We start from the raw sequence: 14275 nt of genomic DNA on the forward strand, positions 1-14275 counted from the left end.
GTTCCCCCTCACGCCTTATTGCACTCGCTCAATGGCTCCGTTAAGAACATTTTACACGTTGGAAATTCCGCCTTTTCGGGCCGCTCGCTGTTTCCTAGCTACCCTCCTTTCACCGCCCCGGGGGGGCCGGGGGGCCGAGGGGGCCCCCCCAGCTGTGCCCCAGCCTGGGCCCCAGCCGCGGGGACTGCGCGCCCCGCCGGACTGCGCGCTGCGCTGCGCGGCGCTGCGCGGGGGCGGAGCTGGGGAGCGGGCGGCGGAGGGGGGCTCGCCGCCCCGCTGTCCTGCCGCTGCCCGCCGCGGAGGAGCAGAGCAGGAGCAGGAGGAGGAGGAGGATGGAGGTGGAGGAGGAAAGTCGGCTTCGACTGCCATCTCTTGGGGGCTCGGGAGAGTGCCGCGGGGGGGCTCCGCGGCCGCCCGCGCAGTGCCGCGGGCATTGCGCGCCGCCGGCTGAAAGTTTGTGCAACCCCCGGCGAGGGTCTGTTCTCCCCCCCCCAGCCCCATTTATTTTTTTTTAGCAGCCCCCCTTTCGGGAGTTTCCCTTTTCTTTTTGTGCCCTCCCCACCCCCGGGCGCAGCATTCTGCGGAGCCGAGTGAGCGCAGCGCCGCGCAAGGCGAGCGCAAGGCTTTGCTTCCCCCCTTGGAAGTAGGAGGGGGCGAGCAGAACTATCAGCGCGGTATTTGCGCGCATCACTGAGCGGTTCCTGCCTTGCGCTGGGGTGGGCACCCGCATCCCATGGGGGATTTGTGCTGGGGGGTGTCAGCAACCCCTGGCCACGCTGCGCGGGGCAGGGGGGCTGGCGGAGGCGGGGGGTGTGGTGGGGGGGGGGTGCGCGGGCCGTGCCTCCAGCAGCCACAGGTACTTCTGGGCTCAGAAGCGGCATTTGTCAGCTGCGCGGTGGATATTTCCACCCCCAGCGCTGCTGCGCGGAAAGTCCCAGCAACCAGCGCCTGGCTGGCTCCGCGCGGCCCGAACGCGCGTGGAGATGTGCGGAGTATACACACACACGCGCGCACACACACACACACACACACACACACACACACCCCGACCTCGCTTTGCCGCCCAGGATGGTGCAATAGTATGTATATTGTATGTATGCATAGAGGGGGAAGCGAGGCTTCCCGAGCGCGGCGGCTGCGCGGCCGCGGGCAGGGATGCGCGGCGCGGGGCGGTCACGCGTGGGGCGGCCGTGGTGCCGCCGGAGGTGGCGGCTCCGCTGCGGGCTGGGGCTTTGTGTGTGCCGTTCCCCGGCCTCTGGGTGCGTGTGGAAGCCCCGCATGCCTGTGTGGCAGCTGCTTCTAAAGCCCAAGCCCCAACTAACTCTTTTGGAAGAGCAGGGGGGGAAAAGAGTGAAAGGCGAAAGAAAGAATGTTCATTTTTTTTCCTTTGGTGCCATTTTGGATGTCATCTGTTACCTTGGTGACTGTGCTCAGCCCCCAAAGCCCCTGGATTGTTAGGGGGAAGAAAAAAAAAAAAAAAAAAAGCATGCTATTTCTGCACCGTCATTTATCACTGTCACCGCATAATGATTCCCCTCGCAGCTCCTTATTGATGTTTGTAATTGCATTATCTCATAAAGGGAGGGGGTGGCGGGCCGGGATGATCAATGGAGCCGCGCCGTGCATGCCGGGGTCAGGGGCTGCGGGAGGCGGCGGGGCCCCCCCGGACCCCCCCCGGTCCCCGCCTGGCAGACAACAAGTCCCGGGCACCGCCCGGAGCGCGGCCCCGGCAGCCGGCGTGCAGGGCAAGGGCAGCTCCCGGGCGGGGCCCCCCGGGACCCCCCACCTGGGGGGGGACACACACAAAAACCAGTCCCACCGAGAGGAAAATTAAAGTGGGGTTCATATGGCTTGGGTGGGAAAAATCAGTCGGTAAATTATATCCACCCAGCGCCCCCCCAGTCCCGAGGCGTTGGGCCGGCTACCTGCCCGCAGGACGGCGCGGCGGGGGGTGCGGGGGGTGCGCGGGGTGCGGTGCCGATCCGCGGGTCCCCTCCCCCGCAGCACCCCGGTGCCCCGCGGAGTGCGGCCGCGGGGGATGCGGGGCTCGGCGGCGGGGAGCGCGGCGGGGCCGGGCTGGGAGCTCGGGGCGGGGGGCCGGGGCCGGGCCCCCCCGGTGCGGCGGAGGGGGGCGCAGGGTCGCGGCTCGTTTCCCGCATTTAGTTGTTTTTTCCCGGTTTCTTTTCATTGCGGCGCAGCGGCGCCGAGCGCTGTATACTGAGGGCAGCGCGGCTGAAGCCCCCAGACCCGAGCAGCCGGGGGATGGGGATGGGGGATGGGGGGGGGGGCGGGGGGGGGCGAGGGGGAGATTTTTTTTCCTTCCTTCCTTCTCTCTCCCCCTGCTCTATAAAGATTACCAACGAAGTACAGATTAACTCCTTCCCCCCCCTCCCCGCCGCACAAAATGAACTCCATCTGCGCCCAAAAGTTAACAGAATTTTTTCCCAGTCCCTTTCCCAGAGGATGAGCCGGTGCCCCCCCAAAGCCAGGACCGGGGGGGACACCACAGCCGAGGCAGGGGGATGCTGAGGTTGCCCCCGCCACCCCAGGCAGCACCGGACGCCCCCTGTAAGACGTCGCGCTACAGCGAGGCCGGAGAGCGACCCCCCCCCGCCTCCCCCAGCTTTCTCCCCAGGTTTCCCCCTCCTCAACCTTCCCCTGGAAATTTAGCAACGCTGGCGCTTGGAAGCCATACACTGCCAGCCCAAGTGATATTGTTCTTTCCCCTATATACATTTTTTTTTTTAACCTTTCTATATTTCCTCCAGGACCGAGGGCTGGCGCTACCGTTAGCCTTGTAACGAGCCGCCGGTTGTCTGCTTTTACATAAACATCCACGTTTCCAAATAAACTTTATAAAGGATTTCCATTGGAAAGCAAAGCTGCCGGCGCTGCGCAGCAGCGGGGCGAAGGCATTGCACTTGAAATTTCAAATGTGAACTCATGCAACTTCGCTCCTTTCCCCCCTTTTCTGGGCTGATAGGTTGCAATCTGGAGTTCCATACTTAAAAAAAAAAAATAAAATATTTAGTGCCATAGCCCACGGTTAAAATAGTGAAAAATTAGTCTCGTTTCAGAAATTATTTATTTATAGAACGAACATGATTAAAACATAAAAAACACACAAACTGCAGCTGCAACAAAAAAACCCCACCGTGATTTACGATTATTAAATCTTTGATTGCCATGTTAATGTTTCTTTTTCTACCTTTCATTTGCATTTTAATCTATCGAATCTTTACAATTTTGCTGCCTCCTACTCGAATGATTGATTACACATCTGAAAGAGAGAAAAAAAAAATCCTAAGCTTTCTAGGCGAGCTTCTCTTTTTCCTCCCCCCTTCCCTTTGCTGGTTAGCTTTCTGAAACCTTCCTCAACAATGTTAATGCAAGCAGGACAAATTAATTATGCTCTTTTAAATGTCAAAGGTATAAATAAAAATGCCCCCCCCCCCTTTCCTCTGCTTTACCCCTCGCCCCAAATGGGAATATTTTTCCAAGCCGCTTGTTTTAAAAGCAAGAAGGAATCACCCTGGTAATATACAATTAAAAGAACCATACGCGCAGCATCCTGGCTGTAAATAAAAATTCTACGTGGACATTTACCTATGGAATGGGGGGAACCAGCCCCCACCCGCAGGCAGGGAGTGAGGTGGGGGATGCGCGGCGCTCCCCTCGCTGCGGAGCCTCGGCTCTGGGGCAGGTTCTCCCTCCCCGCCCCCAAAAAAGGGGGTGGCCGGGCCGCGGCCCCCCAGAGGAGAGGAGCAGCCCCGTGGGTGCCCCCTCCCCTCGCACCCCAGCGGCCGGGGTGGGGGGTAAACAGCTGGGGTGGATGTTGTATTAGCGGGCTGTGGGGGGGTGATCCTCAAAAAGGGGATGGGTCCCACCCGCCGGGGATGAGCCCCACGGGGCCGTGGGTGCCCAGGCGGGGACGCCCATGGGGGGACACCCACGCGGGGAAGAGCCTCCCGGGGGATGCCCATTAGGGGGACGCTGAGCTGGGGGACGGCGAGAAGGGGACGACCATCCCGGCCATGTCCCCCCGGGGTTGGGGGGATGCCCCCGGAGGGACACCCACCCGGGCCGAGCCCGCGAGCGGCGGCCCCCCGAGGCTGCGCCCCCGCAGCGGACAGGGCCGGCACCTGTGGGGGCCGAGGGGCGGTTTTGGGGGGAAATCAGCAGGAAAAGGGGAAGGGAGAGGGCCGGGCGGGAGGCGCGGAGGCAGCGGCGCGGAGGCTCCGCACCTGCGGACCGGGAGCGACCCGTGCGGGCCGGCGGGCGGACAGGGAAGATTTAGAGGTGTAGAGATGGCAGATTGTTAAGAAAGTAATAGTAAGGTGTCCCATATACTACAGTTTTATTGTGGGGTAGTAACTACTAGATTTATTTATTGCCGAGGCTATATAATAAAGATAATGACCGCAAACTCAAGATAAATGCTTACGCCCATAGCTGGTCAATTCTTTTTTATTTAAGAGAGTGATCCGGAGAGGTGAAAGTCATCTTCTCCCGACCACAGATATCAGTCTTGGTTTCCACCAGGTTATAAACATGACATGCAAATAAAGGAGCCGCTGCCGGGCGCGGAGGGTCTGGGGTCCGGGGTCGGGGGGTGGGGGGTGTCCCCCTCCCTTTGTTTTCTGCCTCCCCGCAGCACCCGCGGAGGAGAGCGCGGAGACGAAACGATGGGGGAAAGAGCCGCCCCACGCGGGGAGGAATGAGCAAGTAATGAAGCCGCCCCCCCCCCCCTCCGCAGACCGTTGGGGAAATGTCCGGGGGGGCGACCCCGCAGCCGCTGCCACCCCCTCGCCCCTGCCCAGGGCGATGGTGTGGCGGCCCCACAATAAGCGTTTCTGCTCCGGGGGGCTTTGATCCTGCTCGGCCGGGGAAAACCCACCTGACAGAGCGCTGCGAGGGGGGGCGCGGGGGGGGACAGAGCCGTACAATTCCGTGGTTTTTGCGCAGGGTAAAATTATGAGGTTGCAAAGCGCGAACAACCCTCAGCCTTTCGCAGCACCAGCGCTGCTCAGCCCGGCCCAGACCCTCCCCTGGCAGCCCAACGCGAGCCGCCGTGCCCCCAGCCCCCGCCGTGCCCCCAGCCCCCGCCGCCCCCCCGCTGGCCGCGCACCCCCCGGGCAGCCCCCGCGGCCGCGCAAGCAGTGGGCAGCGCCGCGCCCTCCCTCCCAGCACGGCAACTGGGCTGTCGCACTTCAAAGGGTGATAACCTAATTGCTTCCAGAGTTTAAAAGTAATTAAGCGATATTAAAGGGACTGAAATAAGCCCGGTTTGCCGCGCGCTGGCTCCCCTTCCCCTTCCGAGGGTAACCGGGAGCCCCGTCTCTGCAAAAACCGCGCTAAAACCCGCGCATTTATATAACGTATGCCAAAAATGTAAACAGATTTCGTTTCTGAAAAGGTATGGGTAAAGTGGTGGTAATTATGTATAATTAATGCTGAAGGGAAAATGAACACATAATAGGTTCCAAAGATTAAACCATCTGTAACTATCAGGGGAACTTTTAAAGTTTTTCTCTCTTCCTCGCCCCCCCCCCCCCCCTTTTAAAATACAGCTATTTCCTTTCGCTAAGGATTTTTACATCTAAAAATTCAAGCTAATGTTTGCTTCTCTGAAGTCTTGTGAATTGAGAAACAAATCCCTAAAAGGTTTCAGCAATTCTCAACCTACAACTTTGAAGAACATCCAATGTAAAAATAAATCGAATGGTAATTTTAACCATTATTAATGTTTGCGGCACTTAATTTAGTTAGGTGCTGGCTTTCCATTTTTGATTACACCATAAGGAAGTTATTTTACTGAGAAATGTTAAGATAAAGTATAGGCATTCCCACACATTCTTTGTATTTTTTCTGGCATGTATTTATTATACTCTACTCAATCTATTTCAATTTCTAGTAATGCATAATCACCGGAGCCAATTTTTTTTCCAGCAAGATGTTTGCAAGGGTAGAACCAGGCTGTGAAGATGTAGGTCCTGCTTATCTGTACATGGCATTCAACGCAAGCGACTATAAATGTAAATATATTTTCCCTACTATCTCAGCTGGAGTTCACAGAAGTAAACCCAGTGCACTTAACATTTGCAGAGGTAGGAATGGATCTCGCTTTCGCGACGCCAAGAGATGTTGAGGTGCTGTGTGAGCTGCAACTTGTGCCTTTTGGGTGATGGTAATTCCAAAGGTGTGAAGGTAGAGCTGTTACACCTCATGTGTGGATGGACCCATTGCCTGAGTGGTGGTTTGCAGGGCTGGTGCCTCGAGAAAATAAATGCGTTTGCCTGGAAAGAGCAATTAGAGTTCGAAGGAAGGGAGGCTTGAACTGCTTTGTTAACTCTTGCATCCACTTGAGAGGGGTAGGAATGAGCCTGCTCCTCTCCGTGCTAACCTCAGGTCTGGTTCTGCTCAGGTTTCGAGGGGTGTGTGTGTCTTTTCTTCCAGGGGGGAATGTTAGATACCTCCTATGGGGAATTCACCAGCTGGCAGTTCCAGAGGAGGTTTAGGTTGTCACTCCCACTCCCCAGTTATTGTGTCTAGCTTGGAGAAGCAGATTTTTGAGCAACGGGACTGCTTTTTGAAACCAACCACACTGCAGAGGTTTCTACACAGCTTAACCCTTCAAATGAATTCCTGGTTCTTTAAGGCAGAGGCCAAGCAGCTGACTCTCAGCTTGGCGTTTCTGGCAAACCCAGCTGAAGGTGCTCAGGACCCTGACAGGATAAAGGGCTTGGCTCTTCAGGACTTAATCTCATTTAACCCCTGGAGCAGCTCTTGTGCTGCTTGCTCCTCAGCCTACCTGGAGGAGGACGAGCTGACGGCGAGATCCCAGCCCAGTGACTCACCCAATAACTTTTCCTGAATGACATCCGTGTTGTGTGGAGATCAAAGTGAGTGCCTGGGCAAACGTACGTATGGGAAGGGGGTGGAGGAGAACAAGGCTCAGATGGGGATTGCAGTCTCAGAAGCTTACATTTTTGGGGGATGAGAGTGGTTGTAAGGCCCAATGCAAGGCAAGTGCTCAGAGAAGATATAGCGTCTTTTAGACCTCTGCAAGCCAGTTTGCTGTGGGAATGCTCAGTTCTTTGCTGATGTCAGCACTGGGGCAGTGTGTGCAGGCAGGTGCAGTGGTCCCTAGTATTGGCCAGCATCTAGCCATGGTGGCTTTGGCCGGCTCCTACCTGGTTCCTGGTAATATAAACTTCTGGCAGAGGCTTTTTCCCAAGTCTGGGAAATCCCCTGCAAAGCCTCCTGTGTTCCAAAAAACCCTCCCTTTCCCCATCCCCACTGGTGTCCTGGATGGAGATAAAGGACAAAATCCCTCACAGTTGTCACTGTCTTTTACCAGAGTAAACAGCGTGCTTGCCTCTTCAATGCCTTTTGATGTGCTAATCGTCACTCAGCCCGATGCAGCAGCCACCTTACTCTTGCAGGGTACCTAAAGTGTCCAAGCACAAGTAGAACTGAAAGTCAATGGAATTTCAGCTTCCAAGGGCACCCTGGAGTGATGTGGAGCTGGGGGGCAATGCAGAGCCCAGGGGTGGGCGACGCTGCCTGATGGGAAGATGAACTGCCTTGGGGTGCCTCAGTTTCCCCATCGATGGAAGATGCTTGCTTTCTTATCCTCTGACTTGTGGAGGTGAATTTCTGTCCAGGGTTTGGGTTGCCAGCATTGGCTGCTTGGGGCCCCAGGCTGGTGATGAGGAAGCAGGCCTGGTTTCTCCTAAAACATTGCTCTCACAGACCCTGTGAGTGGGAATTCCACCTCCCTCCCCGGCTGCTTCCCACTGGAATTTTTTTAAGGGATGCATGGTAATGAAGCTGGCCTGGCAGACATCCTACACACCCTTGAGTCCCAGCACTGGAGTGAGACTCGACATTTATTTGCTGTGAGCCCTACCCAAACTACAGCAGAAATGGAAATAATCACCTAAATTCCCTTTTCTGGCTGGCTTGTGCTTGTTTTGTTTTGTTTTTTGTTTTTTCCTTTCTTTTCCTTCCTTATCTTAAAACCCCTTTGCCCAGAGCAGAATTAACAACAGGCCTTGCTAACAAAGGGGTAGCAACATCTTCCCTGATGGCACTAAAACCTCCTACCTGGCAAATTAGTCCTCCCCCTAACCTCCTTCTCCTCTTACAAAATGTTTTCTTGATTGGAACTTGTTAGCACTTCGTTACTTGCACTGATGCTCTTTGGCAGTAATTAGAGAGATGCTGAGGAGGCAGAGCCCAGGTTTGGACCCAGATTTAGCTTTCTGCTGAGCCTGAGGAGTTGCCTGGCCACTGAATCAGTGCCAGGACTTGCATCTCAATAGGGTGATGCTGAAAGGTAGTGAGTGCTTGCTGTGGGATTTTTGCCAAAATGCGACCAGCTCTTCTCCCAAATCCATGTCCCCCCCTGTACTGGAATGGGGTAGGAGCAAAAAAAGGTAAGGGGGCCGCTCCATTTAGTGTCTGTCCTGGCATCTCTGTTGAACCTGGCAGCTGTGGCATGAGGGGTGACTGACGTCTCCATTGGTGCCACCACCCTCACGTAGTGGAGGATGCTGTCCCATGGCAGCTGGAGGGTGTAAGGGCTCTCCTCTCCTCAGCTGGCCCTGCCAAGCCACCAGCTCAGGCAGGTGCTCTTTAGCTCAGCTTTAGGATTGTGGGCAGGGAGTGACCAACGTACAGCTCAGGCTTTTCATAGAGGAACCTGCTTTCTCTGTCATTGCTGTGTATCTCCCATGGGATGCCTGCTCAGGGACAGAGCCACGGTGCTTTACCGAATCTCTCTGCCAAGCAGAGCCACGTGACTGGCGTAGGCATCCAGCGGTATGGGAGCCACCAGGCGCTGAGCCTGCTGTGGTGGAGGGTGGTCAGCAAGGAGCATGGTGTTTACACCAGGAAAGAGCAGCTAGGGATGGCTCATTCTGGAACAGGGAAGGTCCCTCCCAACCCATGGAGGTGGCAGCTTGAGGCTTTGCACACGCTCGTTGCAGAGAGCCATTGCCCGAATGCGTTGCTGGATGTGGTGGGAACAGTCGAGGTGGAGATCTTTGTCCTGGGGAGGAAGAAGGAGCCCTTCTAACCTCCCTGTTCCCAAGCCCGGCAGGGCCTGCCGTGCTGGGCTCCCCTCCCAGCTTCCTTCCCTCTGCCCCGGCCACCAGCCCGGGGGTGGGCTGGAAGAACATCTTATCTTGTTTGTATAGTGCGAGTGCTGTGCTGGAGGGTCAGCTCTTTTCCTTGGCAAAAGGTTCTCACGCCGGCGGCACACCTCCTCTGTGAGAGGTTACGGCTCAGGATGGTCTCTTTTTGAGAGGGGGAAAAGAGAAAATTGGCACAGAATAAGAAAGGGAATTGCGACTCGTGGACACTTGGCTGTAACTGGGAAGCATGGCTGTGTGTGCCAGCATGCTGCGGCTGGGGAGTCTTGCCTTCTCTCGAGAGAGGCACCCTGGTTTTTCCCAGCATGAGTGCTGGGAAACTGTTGCAATGAAGAAGCTGAGAACAGAGGGAGTGAGAAATAACTGTGTGTTTTAATTTTATCTGGCCTTTCTCGGTATTCGAGTGAGGAGACATGTAGTCAGCCAAAGGACATTCTGTATTAGAGCAGAGCAAGGTCCTTGGTCCTCATCACCGGCCAAGCAATGCATCCACTCACCTCTGACCAAAGAGGACTAGACAGGACCCGATCCGTGCTGAAGAATGTCTGTCTCCCTCAGAAAAGCCCTGGCCAGGCAGGCGAGACAAAGGAAGGTGCCATAAACCCACCTCCCCGGCGGCATGGGCTGCAGCCTTGCAACGGACGTGACCCCGGCATGCTTCAAATGGACTTTTTATGGCCTTACATCACTGCAGCCTGCCCCACCTGCCTCCCTGCTCCCTGCCACACCAGCCTCTAGGTAGGCAAATTGTGAGGCTGATAATCAATGATTTTTAGTGCGTTTCTTGATTAAAACTACTGTGGCTTCTGCTTTACAAAAAGTCCCAACTGCTCGGCTGATGCATAGTGTAAATTATATTGTTGTGGTTTAACACCAGCCAGCAACTAAGTACCGCGCAGCTGCTCGCTCACACACACATACCCCCACCCCAGGGGGATGGAGGGGAGAACTAGGGAAAAGGTAAAACTTATGGGTTGACATAAGAACAATTTAATAATGGAAATAAAATACAATAATAATAGTAGTAGCAGTAGTAATAACAACAGTTGTAATGAAAAGGAAAGAAAGGGAGAGAGGAATAAAGCCCCAAAGAAATAAACAAGTGATGCACAATGCAATTGCTCAGCACCCACTGAGCGGTGCCCAGCCAGTCCGCCAGCAGTGCCTGGCTGGTTCACGTACCGAGCGGGATGCTCTGTGGTATGGAGCATCCCTTTGGCTGGTTGGGGTCAGCTGTCCTGGCTGTGTCCCCTCCCTGCTCCTTGTGCACCCTCGCTGGCAGAGCCTGGGAAAGCAGAAAGTCCTTGGTTTAGGGTAGGCACTACTTAACACACTGATGTTTTATTTGCTGCTATCAACATTATTCTCATACTAAATCCAGAACACAGCACTGGAGCAGCTACTAAGAAGAAAATAACTATCCCAGTCAAAACCAGGACAGACAGACAGACACACAAGTCCATCTAAACGTGGGAATTCTCATTATTCTTCTGAATATCTGCTCTACTATGGAGGCCTCCAAAGCTCTTCAAGTCCATATCGCCAAACCATGTTATCGTTGAGTAAGGAAAGCGCAAGCTTTTAGCACAGTGGCTTAGGAGTTGTTGCTTGAGTAGTCTGCCATTCTTTGCCAACCTATAGGATTAAATACCATTTAGTTGTTAAAATTAGAAAAGCTCTTCAACGATAATAGTAAAAATAATATTAAATAATTAACTACAATAATCATAAATTTCCTTGATTTTTAAATCTTGAAACTATCTTTATGAACTAAGTTTTATGCAGGCTGGAAGCAAATGTTATTCCATGTCAATACGCAGTGTTTTCTCCCCTGCAAAGCTGGGAATGCTGAAATAGAGAGCAGCTAAGCTGAGCATTCCAGGGAAGTGCTCTGACCTTGTTCTTCATATTCTCTGGGCAGAGAAGCCCTTGAGTTATCTCAAGTCCCAGTTTCAGATGCAATGAATATGTAGCCAAAGGTTTTCCAATGTGCGTATCCAGGTTGAAATACTCTGCCTCAAATTTTGGCTGGGGGAGTTCCCCTTAGACCAGAGCAAAGAGGGGGCTGGTGGAAGGTTTGCTTTCCAAACCAGGTTAACCTTACAAGTGTGTGAAGGGCTGAACTGTGTGATTCACAGTACAGAAATCTCTGATTTGTTAAAGCTCTCCAAGACCTAAAATCCTTAATGAAAGGCAACTTGGTCAAGCCTGTACTTTCTGCAGCTAAAAATCAGGAAATTTGTATGTTGGTTGCTATCCAGGGCCTATGGATGGCTATTTGTTGTTGCTCAGAGGAAAAATTCATCAGGAAATTTGAAGCGGTCCCCTGAAATAAGGGAGTAACCCCAAATTATCCCCAGTGAGGAGGAGAGCTGGACTTGGTTTGTTCTATTTTCCCATAGGCATGGTGGCTGTGTGGTAGATATGTGCAAATATGAATGGCATGTAGTTGCAATGAGACATTAAGCATCCCCTGGAAAAAAAAAAAGCTTTCCTAATACTTATCTTCCCTCTCTTTCTCATTCTTGGCTGCTCTATTGGGCTCAGTTATGGAAGTTTCTCTACGGGGGAGTGTAAAAACCCCACAAAATGAGGAGATGTGTAAGAAACAACTTGTAACTGAAACTACTCACTCTCTTACAGTACACATAATCAAAGAAAGTTGGTATTAACGTTATGGTTAAATGAAAAAAGGCCTTTGAAGGAGTTGAATGGAGCTGTTTGTTTTCCCTTTTGGAGCTCTGTTCCTCCAAGGCATGCTGTCATGCTCACCGGACCTGAGTTTTATAGGTTGGACTGGAGCCTTTGACAAAACTGAATTTACTTTAAATGACTGAAATTAGATACTTATAATCCAAAGTAACAGCCTAGGGGCTCTCTTGTGTATTATCCTTCACTCTCAGTCCTTTGCTTTGTAGTGTCAATGGAATAATTTGTTAAGAAAGTAGAAATATAAAGCAATAATTCTGAAACCGAAAAGGAGCATGGACTAACCCTGTATTTTGCTGATACTTGTTATCTTCTTACCTAATGTGACAGTGCCTCTCCCAGAGGTAGCTACTTCAGAGCGTGGTTTTGTCAAATTTCTGCTTCTGAAGTTACGATTCAAATATTATTTTGTTCTTAGAGTTATTTAAGTGACACTACTGCTTTCCTTCTCTCCCGATGAGGCAAGGCATGCATGGCATGGATGGGCACTCAGGTTGGAGAGAAGAGAAAGTTCTTCCTACTTGTGGCGAGTGCTTGGATACCTGCTTTCCAACCAATTTTTCAATGAAATTGAGGTATTTATATGTCCTGTCAGTGCTCAATGATCTTTCCCAGCAATCTCATCACATGCCATGCTTTTCCAAATCTCTGGGTCAGATATTTCAACTGGTCTAAGCCAGGGCAGTTTTACTGGCTGCAGAGCTAGTTAATGGACGATACGGCCCTTTGTATTTCTAGCTTAGCGAGGTAAATATCCTCCAAATCACCCAACCTTTTGTTCTCTTGCTTGTAGCATTAAGTTGTGTATGTCTATAGATGAGGGAGAACTCATGTTGTTCTTCCCCTATATACCTACACGCATGCAGACACACACAGAGACTAAACTGAACGTGAAATGTGTTGGGTTGAATGGGTGCTGTAAAAATGGCAGGAAAAATCATTAAACATGTAGAAAATATTGGGACTGGCTTTCCAGATGAGCTGTTCTCCTGCCATTAATGGAGCGATTACCTGAGCGGCCGTATACACCCCGTGCCTGTTTCCCATCGATGGAAAGCAGAAAGTGCCACTAAGGTGTTAGCTTCCCTATCAGTTTTATAAGAGGAATGACCTTTGACTTATGAGACTGTGCCTTAGGCATGCAAAGAAGTTGTAAATGTTTTTTGAAGTGGTAGAGCTGAGCCGATCAGATGTCTCCTTAGTACCTATGTCCTCTGCAGTAGGACTTGTAACCTACTTTTACGAAGGGAAAAACCAACATATTAATTTACTACCATTGCTGCATAGTGGGATTTATGTGTGCCTTACTGTTAATTGGAGATTATCACATCAGGGCTCTCGTATCACTAATAGAACAACCCCTTAAATCATGAAACATGTAATTGTTGCCGGTCAAAAGTTGAAAGGCCTCCTTTTCATGCTGGCATTGTAGAGTTCTTGTAAAATATAAAACCCCAGGGCTGTCCCTGAGAAGGGCTCAGGCATGGACACTGAGGCAGGATGGGGGATGTGGCTGGAGATGGACATTATCAACACGTGGGAGGGAGGAAGGTGGAAAAAAGGAAGTCCTGGTGGAATCCATCCTTTACCTTTTTCATGGAATTCCCCTTGTAAGAAAGCACGGGCTGGCTCTGCATCCCGCCAGCGCCGGGGCAGTGGCTGCCTTTCCCCCAGAGCAGCAGCTCGGCGCTTTCCTCCTCCCTGGTTGTGGAGGGAAGGGCTGCACATGGCTCCGCTCTCCCCCTCCGCATCCCGTGCCTTCCTGCATGGCACGTTGCAGCCCCCTTCGCAGCCTCCCCAAAGCTGAGGAAGTGCAGGCGTATCCTGGCCCCAGCTGAAATGGGGGGAGCATCTCTCGCCCCTGGTCCTGCACGGCCGTGTTCCGTGGCAGCAGCTGGACGTTGAGGGGCTGAGCTCTTTCACACTTGGTTTGCCCCCAGAAGGGGCTCCGTAGCCTGCTACAGGAATGCAGGTTTATTTACCTGCCCTTCCTGAGCCAGCTCAAATATTCAGTGACTAATAAACTTCCTCTGAGCCCGGTTTTAAAACTTTTTTTTGTTAGAACACAGCTCTGTAGGCCAAATTTAGCACTGAAGAGGCATCATATGGATCATATGGAAGGCTGGGAATAAAATTAATTAATGCGTGGATTACAATGACCTATAAATGTCATTGTTTCATCTCAAAGATATATTGGTACTGTAATTTTTACTTAACTCTTTCAAAGGACCACATGTGAGCACCACTGAATGGATACGGAAATTATTTATACAGCATGTTAAGGGGACATTAAAGCATTTCATAGCATGTGGTAGGCCTCTCAGTGAGGCGAAAGACACAGATCAGCTATCCAGCTGTGGTGAGCTGCTTTGGCTGTGCCAAAGCCACCAGATGATGTAGCTTTCCTG

This window comes from Falco rusticolus, chromosome 6 (genome assembly GCF_015220075.1).
Source record: "Falco rusticolus isolate bFalRus1 chromosome 6, bFalRus1.pri, whole genome shotgun sequence".
Taxonomy (NCBI): domain Eukaryota; kingdom Metazoa; phylum Chordata; class Aves; order Falconiformes; family Falconidae; genus Falco; species Falco rusticolus.